The following is a 5,517-nucleotide window of genomic DNA, read 5'->3' as shown; positions in this document are numbered from 1 at the left end:
TTATTTGAAAATTAATTAAAGTCAATTGATTCAAAACATCTTATTTGTTTAGGAATTGCATTTGCTTAAAGTTGCCAAATGATCCAGCAATCCCTCTCCTGGGCATATATCCAGACAAAACTGTAATTTGAAAAGATACATGTACCCGTGTGTTCATAGTAGCACCACTTGCAAAAGCCAAGACGTGGAGACAACCTAAATGTCAACTGACAGATGACTGAATAAAGAAGTCTGGTATGTATATACAATGGGCTGAATAGCATTCAGCCCTAAAAAAAGAATGACATTCTTTGCCATTAGTAACCACATGGGTATTATGCTCAGTGAAAATGCCAGAGAAAGACCAATACTGTATGCTGTCACTTGTATGTGTAATCTAAGAAATTAAAAAACAACTAGTGAATATAACAAAAAAGAAGCAGACGCACAGATACAAAGAACAAACTAGTAGTTATCATTATTAGCCATGAAAAAGAAAGAAGTAATACCAGGTAAAGCAACATGGATGGACCTAGAGATTATGATACTCAGTAATGTAAGTCAGAAAGAGAAAGACAGGTATCATATGATATTGCTTATACATTGACTCTAAAATATGACACAAATGAACTTATCGAAAAAACAGAAATAGACTCACAGACATAGTAGGCAGACTTGTGGTTGCCAAGGGGGAAGGAGGTTGGTGAAGGAAGGAATGGGAGTTTGGGATTAGCAGATGCAAAGTATTATATATAGAATGGATAAATAAGGTCCTACTGTATAGCACAAGAAACTATATTCAATATCTTGTGACAAACAGTAATGGAAAATAATATGGAAAAGAATATATATATATATTTATGTACAACTGAGTCACAATAGAATGGGAAACACTAGAGATTTCTTCAAGAAAATTAGACATACCAAGGGAACATTTCATGCAAAGATGGGCTCGATAAGGGACAGAAGTGGTAGGGACCTAACAGAAGCAGAAAATATTAAGAAGAGGTGGCAAGAATACACAGAAGAACTGTACAAAAAAGATCTTCACGACCCAGATAATCCCGATGGTGTGATCACTCACCTAGAGCCAGACATCCTGGAATATGAAGTCAAGTGGGTCTTAGGAAGCATCACTACAAACAAAGCTAGTGGAGGTGATGGAATTCCAGTTGAGCTGTTTCAAATCCTGAAAGATGATGCTGTGAAAGTGCTGCACTCAATAGGCCAGCAAATTTGGAAAACTCAGCAGTGGCCACAGGACTGGAAAAAGTCAGTTTTCATTCCAATCCCAAAGAAAGGCAATGGCATAGAATGCTCAAACTACTGCACAATTGCACTCATCTCACATGCTAGTAAAGTAATGCCTAAAATTCTCCAAGCCAGGCTTCAGCAATACATGAACCGTGAACTTTCAGATGTTCAAGCTGGTTTTAGAAAAGGCAGAGGAACCAGAGGTCAAAATGCCAACATCTGCTGGATCATGGAAAAAGCAAGAGAGTTCCAGAAAAACATCTATTTCTGCTTTATTGACTGTGCCAAAGCCTTTGACTCTGTGGTGCACAATAAACTGTGGAAAATTCTGAAAGAGATGGGCATACCAGACCACCTGACCTGCTTCTTGAGAAACTTATATGCAGGTCAAGAAGCAACAGTTAGAACTGAACAAGGAACAACAGACTGGTTCCAAATAGGGAAAAGAGTACGTCAAGGCTGTATATTGTCACCCTGCTTATTTAACTTCTACGCAGAGTACATCATGAGAAATGCTGGGCTAGAGGAAGCACAAGCTGGAATCAAGATTGCTGGGAGAAATCTCAATAACCTCAGATATGCAGATGACACCACCCTTGTGGCAGAAACTGAAGCAGAACTAAAGAGCCTCTTGATGAAAGTGAAAGAGGAGAGTGAAAAAGTTGGCTTAAAGCTCAACATTCAGAAAACTAAGATCATGGCATCTGGTCCCATCACTTCATGGCAGATGGATGGGGAGACAGTGTCAGACTTTATTTTGGGGGGCTCCAAAATCACTGCAGATGGTGATTGCAGCCATGAAATTAAAAGACACTTACTCCTTGGAAGAAAAATTATGACCAACCTAGATAGCATATTGAAAAGCAGAGACATTACTTTGCCAACAAATGTCCCTCTGGTCAATGGTTTTTCCAGTGGTCATGTATGGATGTGAGAGTTGGACTGTGAAGAAAGCTGAGTGCTAAAGAATTGATGCTTTTGAACTGTGGTGTTGGAGAAGACTCTTGAGAGTCCCTTGGACTGCAAGGAGATCCAACCAGTCCATCCTAAAGGAGATCAGTCCTGGGTGTTCATTGGAAGGACTAATGTTGAGGCTGAAACTCCAATACTTTGGCCACCTGATGTGAAGAATTGACTCATTGGAAAAGACCCTGATGCTGGGAAAGATTGAGGGCAGGAGGAGTAGGGGACAACAAAGGATGAGATGGTTGGATGGCATCATCAACTCGATGGACATGGGTTTGGGTAGTCTCCAGGAGTTGGTGATGGCAGGGAGGCCTGGAGTGCTGCAGTCCATGGGGTGGCAAAGAGTTGGACATGACTGAGCAACTGAACTGAACTGAACTGAACTGAGTCACTTTGCTGTACAGAAGAAATTCACACAACAATGTAAATCAACTAAACTTCAATAAAATAAAAATTTAAAAAATGAATTGCATTTACTTACTAGGAGTTCTTTTGTGGAGTGGAGTGAAATTTTCCAGACTGTAAGAATACATTGGAATATAATTTACACTTTTAAATCCTGCACAGGTGAAAGTGTTTTCAGCTTGGCAGTTAGGATACAAATGAACTTGTCGGGGATTAGCGGCTAGTAACTTTAAAATGAGAATAAAAAAGCTTTTGTGTGATAAATAGCCAAAATGGTCACTGTTTCTGGATTTTTGTCATTATGTGTAAAGTTCCCTACTTTATTTTTAATTATAAAAGCCTAATTTTAGGCTTTTTACAACCTTCATGTTTGTTTTTCTTTAGTGCATTTTGAACCTTTTGAGAAACTAATCATTTGAAGATAATCTGATCTTAAAATTGGGTCATATATCTGTCTCATTTTTTTAGGATATACATCTAGGTAATATGAGCATTGTGCAGCAGGTCCTTCAGATCAAAATCTGGTATTTTGAGGGGCATTTACTCTCAGGCAGTGCCACTCAAACTTCTCCAGGTGTGTATACAGGTCACCCGGAAAGTGAAAGTGAAAGTCGCTCAGTGGTGTCTGACTCTTTGTGAGCCCATGGACAGTATAGCCCATGGAATTCTCTAGGCCAGAATACTGGAGTGAGTAGCCTTTCCCTTCTCCAGGGGATCTTCCCAACCCAGGGACCAAATTCAGGTCTCCCATATTGCAGGCAGTTCTTTACCAGCTGAGACACAAGGGACGCCCACAGGTCACCCGAGGATCTTGTTAAAATGTGGATTCTGACTCAGTAGGACTGGGTGGGACCTGGGACTCTGCATTTCTAACAAGCCCCCGAGTGATGCCCAGGCTGCTCTACTAGGGACAACACTTTGAGTGGCAAGGGCCTAAGTCATGGGTCCCGAGTTTGACTGATCTGTTTCCTTCTGCAAAACCCACTGAGGTTTTCGATAGAGAGAGCTGAATATAATAATAACAATAAGACAAACAACAAAGGCACAAGAGTTGCTTCTCTCACAGAAACGAGGTCCAGATGGAGCCAGTTCAGAGTAAATACAGCCGTTCCACGAAGTTGTTAGCGACTCAGCTCTTAACTTGCTACTTCATTTCCTAGCGGTGGGTTCTTTTTTAACCCACAGTCCAAGCTGGCGGCTGGAACTCCTGCTGGAACTCTTCTCCAGGAGTGAGAAGGTAGAAAAGATCTGTAAGCTGAGCCAGCTCTTGTTTTGGGGTATAATTGCTTTACAATGTTGTGTTTATTTCTGCTGTTCAATGAGGTGAATCAGCTATATGTGTACATGTATGGCCTCCCTCTTGAGCCCCGCTTCTACCCCCATGCCATATCCCACCCCCCTAGGTCATCACAGAGCACCAAGCTGAGCTCCTTGTGCTGTGGGCTCCTTGTGCTTCCCACTAGCTGTCTGTTTTACACATGGCAGTGTATCTACGTCAGCAATAATCTTCCAGTTCGTCTTACCCTCCCCTTTCCCCCTTGTCCACGTATGTGTTCTCTACGTCTGCATCTCTGTTCCTGCCCTCGAAATAGGTCCAGCAGTACCATTTGTCTAGATTCTAAACATATGTGTTAGTATACGATATTTGTTTTTTTCCGTCTGACTTAACTTTATTCTGTATGACAGATTTCAGATTCATCCACATCACTACAAATGACCCAATTTCATTCCTTTTTATTTAGCCAGGTTCTTTAGGGCAGCCTTTCCCTTCCCTCTGCCTTCACTCCCAGTCCCCAAGTTCCATGTCCCACTCAATACTCTGCTTATGTGTCACTGACGAGAACTTAATCACATGCTGAGCCCTGCTGCAAGGGAGTTTGGGAAATAACAGCTTTTAATTGAGTTTATTGCTGCCCAAATAAAACCAGGACTTTTTTTTTCTAACTGAGGAGGAAGGGAGAGGAAGAGGTTTGTGACCACAAGCCATCTCTGCCACAGAGCACACATTTTTCTTCCTGTGAATCTTAGTTATAATTCCTGGTTGTTGTGTTGTTGTTTAGTTTCTAAGTCGTGTCTGACTTTTTTGCAAGCCCATGAACTGTAGCTTGCCAGGGTCCTCTGTTCAAGGGATTTCCCAGGCAAGAAAACTGGAGTGGGTTGCCATTTCCTTCTCCAGGGGCTCTTCCCAACCCAAGGATCGAACCTGCCTCTCCTGCATTGGCAGGTGGATTCTTTACCCCTGGAGCCACCAGTGAAGACCAAATATAATTGTTGTATCAGATCATAAATACTTCTCCCTCCTTGCTATTTGATTCCATTGTAAATGTACCTGGCTCAATCTTTCTTTTTTGTTTGACAAGAAGTGGCTACTGTTTTTCTATTTTATTTTAATTTAAAATGGCTTTCTCTCTCTTCCTCCCTCTTTTTCTTGTGTGTGTGTGTGTGTGCATTTTTGGGGTATGTTTTTACCCCAAATCCATAAGCACACATGTTAGAAGTCAGACAATCTGACTTCAAAGAGTAACACAACTCTGAGCTAAAAACTCTCATCTAATCAGTGGCGGTCGAGGGCAGACATTACCCCTAATCTACTCTAGATTTCAGAAATTCCAAGCAAATGACCCTTTAATTTGGTTCCTAAATACACACAAGAGACTAGATAAAGTACAACTTAAAAGTTGTAGTTCTTCATTTGAGTGTAGATATGTATAATCTACATCTCACTAAAAAATGCTAAATACAGAATGAGTTACCTTGCCACATAGGACAAGAAAATATTTGATTATTAGATCCCTAAAAAGCAGCAGAGAGCATTTTGTGACCCAGAAGCCCTACTTGTGGTTTTGAGCAGTGCTCAGGTTGGTAAGAGTCTTTTTAAAGGAGATATCTCAGTTTTTATCCTCTGAGTCTCAA

This window comes from Ovis canadensis, chromosome 13 (genome assembly GCF_042477335.2).
Source record: "Ovis canadensis isolate MfBH-ARS-UI-01 breed Bighorn chromosome 13, ARS-UI_OviCan_v2, whole genome shotgun sequence".
Classification (NCBI taxonomy): Eukaryota; Metazoa; Chordata; class Mammalia; order Artiodactyla; family Bovidae; genus Ovis; species Ovis canadensis.
The sequence above is the reverse complement of the archived record's forward strand: the minus strand, read 5'-3'. Positions refer to the sequence as shown.